We start from the raw sequence: 13057 nt of genomic DNA, 5'->3' as shown, positions 1-13057 counted from the left end.
ACAAAAAGTGCTATATCTCCCTGACGAAAAGCTTTCACGTAAGATGTCATCTTACCAAAATCGTGTCCACGGGCGTTTGGAGGGCTAAAGGGTTAATGCATGAAATCCAAAACCAGTTCTTTTCTGGTGGAGATGGCGTACTTCTAACTGTCCCTGAAATTCTGATAACTTTATCTTGCTATGACAAAGTGCCCCCCCCCAAAAAAAGAAAAAACTAAAAGATTTGGAGTGTAAGAGTGAAAATGTAATTGAAAGGCCTGGATTGAGCAATTTAGGGCTTTAGAGGTACTCAACACACCATCGAAGTCGTGTGAAATGAATGTGTTATTAGCAAGAACTGTATCAAATATGATATCAAAAAATATTTTAAGAGCTACCCCAGAAAGAAAACCACATTCTGGTATAACTATCCAATCAACCACTCCAGATCGTCGGAGTGCACTTGATGGAACCGTTTTTAGTAGAGATGAAATCGACTCGTAACAATTGTTTCGCTCGCTTTCGTAAACGTGATCATGCCATCACGCGGTGTTAAAACTTCTTCTAGCAATCGCGCTCAAAGTCTCATTTTCACTTCTTGCATCGTCTTATCGTTCGTTTTCTAATTTACTCCACTTCTCCAAAATCCAATTAAATTTTTCTGGTGTTGTATTTTCCCGATATACAAACCTTATATCCTGAAATAGGAGTATCGTGAGGCGACTTCTCACTTCTCCAGTTGCGATGTTGCCTCATTTAATTTGCTGGTGTGTAATGCACCCCAGGTAAAGAAACACAATAACTTGTTCAGGAATATGTTTTAATTTTTTTACAGCGTTATACGGAGAAGTGTGGAGTCTTTGAGTTACTTTGTTATCATCATCGTGACTTGAAGGTCCCAAGGGGTCTTTGCTTCTCAACGACGTGTGCAATACATCAAAAGGTACAGTAGAACCTCTCTATAAAGGACACCTCAGGGCCGACAAGTGCCGGCCTTAAAAGAGAGGTGTCCTGATTAGAGAGGTCAAATTGAATGGAAGCGTCAAATTTGGGACCAAAACTAGTGTCCTTTATAGAGAAGATGTCCTTGAAAGAAAGGTTTAAGTCCGAAAGGTTTAACAAACGGTAGAGGTCTATAAAGGCCTAGGCTGTTCGTTAAGAATTAGAACTTTGTAATTGTTGAATTTGCATAATAACTTCTCTACGGCATTGTGTATAACTGCATTTCTATTTTCCTGGACCACCAGTAATTACGAACGTTTTACCTCTTTATTAACTGCAGTTACATGGAGGTTTGATTTAACAAGAGGTTGAAGAAGATTTGAAGAAATTGACATTGGTTATACCTAGGGCCATCTTGGCCGTTGAGTCGAAAATATTGTAGCAAATAACTCATTTGTAATCCCAGGAAGCGCTTCAGATGTAGTGATAAGCTTATAGATATCGATAACCGGCTGCTGGTATGCAGTTCTTGGTGCAACGGTTGCCCCCTGGTGGTATGTCAGGGAGTTAGTATCCCACTTTGATGCGATTCACCTGCGCACACCTATTCCTTCTCAAAAGTGAAGTTGATTCGTTAATTTCAATTCGAACTGATCGTAAACTTGTAGTAATATCGGGTGTTGATTATGTACCTGATACCTGTAGGTCAGAAGGTCCGCTGATTGACATGTGGCTGTGAAGTTCTTTCTTAAAACCTCAGGTAGAATTGTGTGGTGATTTATATAAGTGTTTCTGCAGCAAACTGAATTACATTGGAACCCCCCTTAGTGGACACCCCTCTAATAAGGACACCCTCTCTAATCTGGACACTGGTTTTGCTCCCCGACCTGTCATTTCCATTCAAATTGACCTCTGTAATCAGGACACCTTTCTTTTAAGGACAGCATAGGTCAGTCCCTAGCGTGTCCTTAATAGAGAGGTTCTACTGTACCTTGATTTAATGACTGTCTTCCATCCAAGGTGCATACATGAACACTGCTTGGATGCAATAATCCTCTTCTTCTTCTTCAGTGTCGCTCTGCACGGTTTTATTCTCCAGGGAGTATTCCTCCTCCAAGGTGGGATGAGCTTTTTTGCGTGCCACTACGGTTAGGCACAAATTGTGTATTTTGGCCTATTGACTATTTGGCCAGAGAGTCCACACAGGCTACTCTTGTTTCCTTGGTTTTGTGGGTGTAACACAGATTCAAGTTTGGTGATGATGCTTCTTCATTGCTTGCAGTAGACCTCCATATGTTTGGCAAGCTGGTGGGAGGAGTATTTTTTGCCACAAAATAATGAAGGCAAGTGTGGTTGTAATTCAAGGAATGGACGAATTGGAATGAGTTTCGGTGTGATTCTATTTACCCTGACCGATAATCAACACTCGAATGAAACTCTGGTTATTCACCTTGGCAATCAACACGAAAAGGAAGCTACTTATCCCTGGAATGTACTTTAGGCCAGAGTCCTCTATTAAAACATGTGTACATTACATGTACATTGTTGGGCATAAGTTTTGGTAAAAAAAGTACTCATTGGACCAATCAATCTGCACAAAATTTTATATGTGTCAAGAAGAACCCTTTGCCAATAGCATAATAAAGTTTAAAAACATTCCAATTCCGATTGCCTGAGAAAAAGAGATTTCCGTACACCATATCCATCAAAACGTCACTGGCGCATTGATATGGCCCTGTCAAAGTACAAGTTCTAAACTGACCAGTGAGACCACATTTTCTTAAATATATTATCAAAAAGCATATTTCTGTGATGGCCTGACTCTGTAGATTAAGAATCAACCACAGATTGAGAATTAATTCCACTTTGGTCCATCCCAGCCATGTATTTACCACAACTTCACATTTTGATAAGCTCTATGTGACTATTAATTCCACTTTGGTCCATCCCAGCCATGTATTTACCACAACTTCACATTTTGATAAGCTCTATGTGACTGTGCCACACTTCCGGTCATGGATGAATACATGTCTCTGCCCTTTAGGTAACTGGGTCAAGTTCATGTCAAGGCTCTGTCTTCAGATTTGTCAGTTGATCAAAGGGTGATGATGTGATGATGGCCTGGATACAGTCCAGCCTCATTGGTTGCATAGGATGGCAGCTTAGAGGTGTACACCATTGGTGTTTACTAGTGGGTCAGGTAGATAGAAATGTAGCTATAGGCCTACACAACAACGTAGGGCAGTTTTGCATATATTTTGTGTATGTTGTTCACGTAAGATATGCCTTAATCGTCCAGAATCTCAAATCTTATTCACAAAATGCACCAAAATAAAATGCGGGCAAAAGTTTGGCAAATTATGGTAATATCGTAAATCACTCATTAACATCAACCAATGATATCTAGTCTCCTTGTTTGAACCAAATCATGCTGTATCAGTGGTTTGCTTGAATCGTAACCAGTTTAGCGTGTAAGAGCGATAACACTGGTCACTAAACCCATTCATCAGGAGGACTCGAGGGGTTAGAAGTCATCAACAATGGAAGAATTTCTTTTGTTATGGTGCAATAGGTTATGATATCAGTGGTTGGTCAACTGTTGAATTATTTGTGATAGATTGGTGATAGAGTATTTATTGTCGTCTGCAAAACTTCTTCAATATTTGATGTTGTTTGATCATGCAATCATGACTTACCTTATCTCATAGATCATGCTATTGGTGGCTTGATGGTCTTGAGAATTAGTTACGCGGTAAGGTGATATGATGAATAGCCGCATGTCCCAGTGGTTAACGCTAATGGCTACAAAGCTAATGGACCCGAGTTCGATCCATGGTAAGAATTTGTTTCTTCAGATGCCCCGGCAGAAATTCTTGGAACTAAATTCCTGGCTCTTCTCAACATAATTCCTCCTACAATCGTCCAATAATATTTATCAATAATGTCCTTATTGATGCTCCAGTACTCATTTCGAATTCTATTTATTGATTTGAAAATGTTCTTCGATTCATTTAATTCGAAAACATCACTGTAATTCAGTCTCAAAGGTGAGTCAGAGTTGGGAGTCGAAAATTTATCGTGAACTCTCTACTGAACGCTTCCCAGACTCAAAGCGATGTACTTTTTGTCACGCAGGGAAGCTAGCGCTGCCTTCTTGAAGATCGTCAAGGCGGCCGTTCGTCAGATCATCCCTTCACAAAGTCAACCGGTAATGAAGTCTTAAATTAAAGATGCTGCTCTTCTTATCTTGAATTAAATTCAACCCGCATCGTGTTTATCTTGAAGAGGTGCAATCTCCGGGTGGAGAGAGAACGGCTGGTTATCAATCAGACACTCGCGGCAGTATCGATATGAAATTGGTTATTATATCAAAGTGGGGAAAGACGCTTTTTTGATTGAAGTCGTTGTTTGATCAAACTTGAAAATGCTTCCGTGGAGTGTATCAGATCTTTGAAAGTAAAACTGTGACATTTTCTGTGGAGTGCCTTTGGTTTAAATTTGATATTTTAGTTGCTTGTGTCGTTTTACCCCTAAAGACATTTATGAGCTTGGCAGGTTGAGTAGGACTGTCTGTTCATTTCACTATTGTCTGCCTTTTGTGAAATCTGATGACATCAATTTCTTCTATTATCTCCTGGTGTCATCTAGGCTCATCTTATGTGAGACATGCAACTGGTTTTGCTAGAAGGGGTCAGATTTGTCTCAACACAAAGATTGTGTCAGTAAGAGATAAGTTTCTAGGCTTACATGTAGCTGAACAGGTGTACATGTATAATGCTTGCTTTCGTTCAGATAACCAATAGTATTAACCGCCAAAATTTCAAAATTGTGGTATTATCAGCCAACTCAATTTTCAGAAATTGACAAGAGAAGCTCTCACCCAAGTAACTCAAATGACTATGGACTGGGGGAGGGGGGGGGGTTCAGTGAACAACAGATTCAAGGTTCCGCACCCCTGCCCAATAAATTGGTGAGTGTAGTATTCTACTGCTACTCCGCTTGGCCTTTAACAACTGACTCCCCATCATCAGAATCTTGTACCGGTGATTACTTGGATCAGTTTCAATTGGAGTAGTTATCATCCTAATGATAGCTATCACAAAACAAGCTAAGAATACGATTGTCTATCCCAAACAAGCCGTATTAGCATCAAAAAGATATAGCGCATAATTACCTTATTCATGTGACAATGAATGGTACTTCTGTCGTGAAGCAGGATGCTCGAATATCGGGGATCCATCGCTGCACGCTACTCATAAGTGTCATACATTGTGCGAATCAATAAGTCAAGATGGAGAATAAACATACTCTTAACACATATGTGCTGTGTCTGTCTGCGTTGGTGAATGTCTTATCTTTGATATGCTGAGATTTGTTGCCCCGCTGAGAGCCGGGATGAGCGCTGATAGTTAGTTGGGATCTGGTGGTGCGATAAAATGTGGATTTGTCACCGATGTCTGTTGGGGATGGAAGCGGACAGCTGTGGTTTTCATTGCTTTTTTCTTTGATGGGTATATCAGTCTTAGGGTAGGTGCAAGTGGCTGAGAAAGGAAGTTGTGTTATATTGTACATGTACTAAATGGACAATATAGGCAGCAGCGAGGAAGGCAAGATAAAGATACACAAAGCCATCAATAGGGGTCTCTCACATCTCACAGTCTGTCGAAATTATTCACGCTTGTGCGAAGAATACATTTTGTGCTGAATCTGACATGACCCAGGGTTGCTACTGTGTATATTAGCCACCTGAAGATGGCCAGATTAGCCCCTCTGCTCCTGCCTATAGTCCCCCTTTAAAAGACTTTCTTGAATTCTCTGAGAATGAGTGGACTGAGCAGTAACATTTTCGAAACCTTAGATTGGTAGTTACAAGCCAGACTAGGATAACTTCTCAAAGAAGCCCACCTTTGCCCTTTTGGTGCCCCACATAAAAATAGAGCATCATGAAACAAGATGGGATAAAAACTGGATCTTCGTCAAGTGTTCTAGCCATTACCTGCTTTCTGATGGTGGTGTCTTCCGAATGTTGAAATGACCAGTGCATAGGCGTTGTTAACCTGAGCCCAAATGCACTATCAGCGTGGTCAAGCTAGCATGGACCAAGTCTTGCGGTACAACAATATGTCAAGACAAATCGTCGTAGACCACAGCAAACAGTTGTTGAGCGCTTGACCCCTGTTTCCAATTTCTCGTCTCGCTGGCTTGGAGAAGTGAACCTTCCAGACAGAAATACAGTTGAACCTCACTTAGCGGACACCTCTCTATTAAGGATGCCCTCTTTATTAAGGACACTGTGACCCAACTTGGTGTTGTCATTCAATTTGACCTCTCTACAGTAAAGAACACCTCTCTATCAAGTACAGCACTAATCAGTCGTGAGGGTGTCCTTATTAGAGAAGTTTTACTGTAGTGTTCTTTATATGAATGGCGGTGGTGAAGCCGTTGGCCAATATTGGTTTGTGTGGTCCTGTGATGGAATGGGTTTAATGAGTAGGTTATTGGCAACTGACCACTACTTGTACAAGGCTGACATTCCTATAGAGTGGAACCTCCCTTAGCGGACACCTCTCTAATAAGGACACCCTATCTATATTATAGGGACTAGTTTTAGTCCAAAGTCCGTCGTTTCCGTTCAATAGACACTTCTAATCAGGACACCTCTCTATTCAGGAGACTACTTGCAAGTCTCTAATAAGGACACCCTATCTATATTAATGGGACTAGTTTTAGTCCAAAGTCTGTTGTTTCCGTTCAATAGACACTTCTAATCAGGACACCTCTCTATGAAGGACACTACTTGCAAGTTCCGAAGGTGTCTTTAATAGAGAGGTTCATACATAGACCGTTGTGTGAAAGAACTTGATGTTCATGTAGCCAGCTAATGGAATTGCGTGACAGCGTTTCTAAAGAGTGTTCTCATGCTGATGCCGAAGGAAGGGGAGGTTTCCCACCGGGATTGCGATTGCCAGAGTCGATCTCTACCATCATTAATAATCTACCTTAAAGGGGTACGCCGTTCGTTATAACTGGTGGTCCAGGAAAATAGAAATGCAGTTATACACAATGCCGTAGTGCAGTTATTATGCATGCAAATTTGCTGAAACTTGGTATTCAAAGCCTTTGTGTATCTGTCTACATGACAGCAATGTTGACATTTATATTTATATTCGTATTTACGCAATCGGAAATGTTCAAATTCAGTTACAAATTTCAAATTTTTACAAATAGCTTCTGCCTTTAATGGATGATAAGCCGTGGATGATGGCGCGTGTTTCTGTGTAGTTAGCGGCACGAGTTTCTTCTTCGAGAGATGATAGATGGTGCCACCTGGTGTTGATGATGCGGCCACCAGCAGTGTGACGGATGGTCGTCATCTAATGGCTCAGTATGTGGTACTAATACATGATGCTGGTGTTATTGGTGGCTGCAGCAGGAATCTGCTGACTGTGGTCTCTAAGATATGTGAAATATTTCAATTTAAATTTATGAGAGGGAAATTAGTCGTCGTGTGATAAATTCAAAGATGGCGAAGAATTTTACTGATTGTTTTTTTTTTTTGCATAAATATCTGAATTGACTGTGCTTCCGGGCTTTTGTATTAAGCGCAAAGGACATCATTATCTCTTTAGACAATACTGGGCATGTGATGTAAGGTGGGAGGAAACCAGAGACCCCGAGAAAGCCTATGCCAGCGAAGATAGTCACTCTCTCCGTCACATGATTACCCCAGGACCGACTGGGAATCGAATCGAGGACCTCAAGAGGTGACAGGCACTTATGTTTTGACTCTACCCCTTGTGACAGCTTTTGCTAGTTTGAAGAGTTCATTACCTGCATTAGTTATCGGAGATGTGGAAATGTCCTCTTTCTTTAGGGGGGTTGACCATAGCCACCACCATTTTGGCTAGAACTCGTTCAAAATTAACTTGATGCTGATTATTTCTATGGAAAACAAAGAACAGACTCTCACACTCGATATCAGCATTCACGTCATTCTAAAAGAGTTCTAATTGGTTTAGGATTGCAAGTTCTGGCCATAATTGCGTTGCCTATGGCCAATTAACAATAAAGGTTATGTGGTTATAGGCCTAAATGTTGGTTGCCGATTTGAACCGTATTGTGGCTTTTATGTTGGCCAGTCTGTCTTGTATGTCTAGATAACCTGCTCAGTAACCTTAGCTCAGGCAGTTCAATCTAATGAGCAACTTACACGGTCTAGGACTTGAAAGAAAACACGCAAAGGTAGCAACCAGCAAATTGGTAATGTTGTTGCCATGGCGATTAATTATAATTGATGGAATGTCACGACCAATCAAATAATTTGAAACGGCTTTGATTGATTTGTTGTGTGTTTTGATTGATAAGACATTCGCAGTGCGTGATTGATGAGGCTGATTGAAAGAAATTAATTCTTATCGGGGAAAGCTTTATGAATATGGCAACGCAGGTAGTTTAATTCTGTTAAAGGGACTATGCTGGTCGTTGAAAATAGTTTAAAGGCATCTTAGCTGACTCTCCATTAAAACTTGAACTTTGTAATTCAATGAGGAAAATTTCAAATTGCGTAAATACGTACTAAATATGAATTTCAGCATTGTCATTGTGCAGACAGATATTCAACGATTGATCATACCAAGTTTCAGCAAATTTGTATGCATAATAAGTGCCCTACAGCAATCTGTATAAGGACATTTCTATTTCGCAGACCATCAGTAATTACAAACAGTGTACGCCTTTAATGTCCAGGCCTCACGTATGGTTGTTGTAAATGATATTTCAGCACCCTGCAGTCTCTGAGGACGTTTCAGCTAGATTCCTTTGAGAAACGCACTTCAAACTCCTCCTTCTTTGTGAAACTTCATCAAGACATCCAAGACCCTTCAAAGCTCCCCTTGCAAACTCTTTAACTCAAGCTGTTTACCGATACCTACTGAATCAAACCACTTAGAACAACAAAGGTAGCCTCAGCAAGTGAGTGAAGGAGTTTCTATGGAGGCTCTTGGGTGTTCCTGCGGTCTCTTGTTGTTTTGGAGCAGACTTCACGTACAAGGTCACATCTTGTCAACATGAATTGCCGTCCATGCAACTTGTTTTGTCTCATCAGCATCGTCCATCTTCTGAAGTCCCGTTGGTCAACTTGCCCACATCTAGTCGACATGTTCTGGCCTGACCTCGTGCCTGTTTCTTCCCGTTGTTCGTGCCTTGATATGGTCCTTATTACCTTCTTGCCTGTCCTTGCCAGCTTTCATTACATCGCACAAAGCTGGAGGATCTGGTCATCACGTATGCCCGTTTGGACCAATTACGCAGCAAAATTAAACATCCAAGACCCTCTCTGCCTAATGTCTCTGTATTGGCAGTGACGTGTTGGTGGTTGGACCTTGGGGAATCTTGCATGAATCAAATGGTGTGATGATGTCAACAGTGTTGATTGCTCCTTGTTCATTCTGCCAAACAGTTTTGTGGCGAAGTCATGAGTCAGGGTTGTTTGGAGGCTGGAGAAGAGGCAGCTAATGGTGAGCCTTGGGGTAGGGATTAAAGACAAAGATGTAAATGAGGGGGAAAAAGTTAGGGAAAAAAAATGAGACCAAAGACAAGGGGGAAAAGACAAGCAGAAAAGTGAGAGAAAAAGGGGAAAGACTACGGAAAAAGACATGGAAGAAAGACAAGGGGAAAAGTCTGAGGGAAAAAGACATGGAAAAGAGACAAGGGTAAAAAGGCGTGGGGAAAAGACACATATAGAAGACAATAGGTAAATACAAAGGGGAAAAGACTAACAGGAAAAAGAAAGGGGAAAAAGACATGAAGAAAAAAGACTTGGGGAAAACACAAGAGAAAAGACAAGGGAAAAGGCATCGTTCAAAATTTAAAAAAACAACAAGAACAGACAATGGTTAAAAAGACAGTAGCAAAAAGGACAATGATAGTAAAAACAGTGACAAGAATGTGGCTATCTGAGAGAATATGAATCAAAAATAGTTTTCCCATCTGGCAAAAACCCTCTTAACTCAAAAGCTGTGAATGACAACAAGTATATTTTCGAATCAATATATGTCGACTATACACTTCCCTATTATGATCTTGACAACACTAGTTTCAACCATATTGACAAACTGTGAGTTTAATAAAGTATCAGCAAACACTGTAATATTGACAGACTTGACAAAGAGGATATGAATTGGAATGTTTCAAGGATATGAAGTCAGCAAAGGTCATGGATTGGTTTACTGGAAGATGGCAGATAGTGAGACTTGGAAGGAGTTGAAATCAAATGTTGTCGTTTGCACAAAGGGGAGTTCGCCTGCTCAGCTCATTGGCCCTTTATTTCCCACACCTCAGTGGGTATCAAAGTGAGCACGAATGAAACAGTCCCAAATTGCTGCATGAGTCATGATTATGGAATTCCACAACACAAGTTTCTGAATAGAACGCTACCTAATCACGAGTTCAGCAGACCGAATATATCGATCTGTTTCCTTCTATGCATCAGAAAATAAGGAAGTGTATATGTTCATGGTAGCTGAAAAAGTAAAAGGTTGTCGCATTCGGGAATGGTGGTGAGGGCAGTTTGGGGTTCTGACTTCGTCGTTCCCCAGCCTCATTGAAGCGCATTTCGTGGCATTTGATCAGACGGTATAGTGTGTAAGTGCTGTGGAATTCGTGGCATTCGATGATGGTATTGGCCTAAAAAGCTGGTCGTGTGAAATTCGAGTTTGCCGTGTCTTCATTTATTGAGACATCAGAATGTAATGGTGAAATAAGTACCTGGCGACAACATCGTGAGCCACTTTAAACTCTTTCAGCCCGTACTGCGTTTCGCGCGGTTTCATCTGAAATATGTGGCAAATTTCTGAAAATCGGCAGACGAAAGCACGCATTGCAGTGCCATCTGATAACAACCAATCAAACTGCAATTGATTGAAAAGATCGTCAAGGCGTTGTCATATGTTGCTTGAGTCACCACAAGTGTATTTAAGGCAAATGCATCATGTGACAGTGCGGGCAAATTGAATTTGAAAAACCGTGTGTATGCGGTTTGCTGTGAAATCAAAGATGGCGGACCGTGTATATATGGCTTGCGGTCAGAAAGAGTTAATATGCCTAAGCATGAGACTTTCCTGCCTATATGACACTTTTCGTTCTTCTTCTAAATAGGCCCTTCAGTGATCATAGCAAGCCTAGGCCTGGAGTTGTCTATCTAAAATTCATGATGATCCTCTAAGCTGGATTTAGGGCCTTTCTAAGATGACAGTCACCTTTGCAAGTAATCCTCAGCCTTTAGTCATCTTAACATCATCTCTCTTTTGCACTTTGTAGATCAGAATTAGTTTTGACTTACCTAGGCCCTTTTTCACCTATAAGATAGGGATTATCATCAATAAGATAGGGATTAAGCAGTGGGATGATCCTGGGATTCTATAATCGAATAATCCTGTCACAATGCCATGGATGAGCCCTAAGCTAAAAGTTATGTTTAGTCAGGAATGAAATCTTAATATTGGTCTGTAATTTGTTTTGTGAGCATTTATTTTCAAAGATGGGAAATATTCTTCAAGCTTGTGTTTGGACATGAACGTAACTGGCACAAACTGTTTAGAAAAAACTTTTATTTTATGACAGCATTTTTTTGTTAAAAAGGTATGGAATTTGAAATATATCTTTGAGCATTGTTTGTGAGGTATCAATAACATATCTTGGCAGTTATCATTTGGTAGAGTTGAAATTATATTGCTGGTAATGAAATTATAAAGGGCTCTCAGTTGTTGTCCTTCTTCGGCGTTCGCTCTGCACTTGGAGGTGATTTTCTCCAGGGAATATTCCTCCTCCAAGGCGGGATGAGCGTTTATGCATGACACTACAGTTATGCGCCAATTGGGTTTATTGGCCTAGAGTGAATCCAACTTCGGCGAGAGGTTGAGTCCACACGAGCTACTCATGTTTCTCACTTGGTGGGGTCTTTATTAACCTGCCCTGGCATAGACACCAGATACGAGGAACCTGGGTTTCAAGTCTCATTCGAAGAACTGTAAAGAGCCAGGAATTTTTCCTTGAAAGCCACGCTGGTTCAACCAGAAATACAATCCTGGGTTCTCCCCGCGATCGAACCTGGGGCCTTTTGCATGGTAGCCAGTAATGTTAACCACTAGGCTATGAAACTCCCTAAGGGCTCTGAGTAAAAATTGCACTACAAAGAAGATGAAGTTGGATGAAGTGTTTGAATTATTGGGTCAGACTTCTGACATCTCCTTCCCCCTTACCAATCCACTCAGGTTACCTTCCATTCAACCCCCACCATTACGGCCCCAACCATTGAATCAAAATCACATAGAAACAAACTTGGGCACCGAGAAATCCCCAACACACCCAGTGGTGCAGCCCCCTACTGAGTGTCCTTACACATTCCTCTAAGCATCCTTAATCCCTCCACCCTAATCCAGGCTTACACTAACACACCTCATCTCTTGTCTCTTGGGCCTTTTCCCTTCATGTGTGTTAAGGCTTGTCGTAGGTAGCCCTTTTTCAATCTAAGTCACTTGTGGAGTTTTTGCCTTTCTGGTCAGTAGTGTTGTGTTGCCTATCTTATTGGATACAAATTCATTTGAGGTACTTTGAGGCTCTGATAGTATAAGGTTGGTCTGTTTCTTCTCCCTTTTCTACCCACAGTACGTCCTATCTCAGTTGATGTCAGCTTGAGCAACCCTTGCTGTAATGGCCTATAATATTATTCACTACACAGCTATGGTTGGCTAACTTGACATGGAACTGTTAAAAGGGTATACCATTTGTATTAACTGGTGACGCAGGAAAATTTTGCATGCAACTTTGTCAAGTGTCTACATAGTATATATATTTCTCTCTTTCAATCTCATGTGTCTACATAGAATATCTCTTTCAATTCTACGCCCGTGTCTACATAGAATATCTCTCACATGTCTACATAGAATATCTCTTTGATTCTCACCAGTCGACTTAGAATGTCTCTCTCGCTTTCACTCTCACGTGTTTACAGAGAATATCTCTTTATCTCTTTCAATCTCACATGTATTCATAGAATATCTCTTTCATTCTCACGAGTCGACATAGAATATCTCCTTCTCTCTACCATTATCACATGTTTACATAGAATATCTCTTTC

The 13057-nt window shown here is 40.9% G+C and overlaps 1 protein-coding gene across 4 annotated transcripts in view; it reads left to right on the top strand.

The window, feature by feature from the left end:
• The window catches only part of LOC135497863 (poly(rC)-binding protein 3-like), a 210199-nt gene that overhangs the window by 93598 nt on the left and 103544 nt on the right, over nt 1–13057 (top strand). The gene's annotated exons all lie outside the window — the stretch shown is intronic.

Source organism: Lineus longissimus, chromosome 13 (assembly GCF_910592395.1).
Source record: "Lineus longissimus chromosome 13, tnLinLong1.2, whole genome shotgun sequence".
NCBI classification, from domain to species: Eukaryota; Metazoa; Nemertea; class Pilidiophora; order Heteronemertea; family Lineidae; genus Lineus; species Lineus longissimus.
Note: the sequence above shows the minus strand (reverse complement) of the source record. Positions and strands in the feature narration are given on the sequence as shown.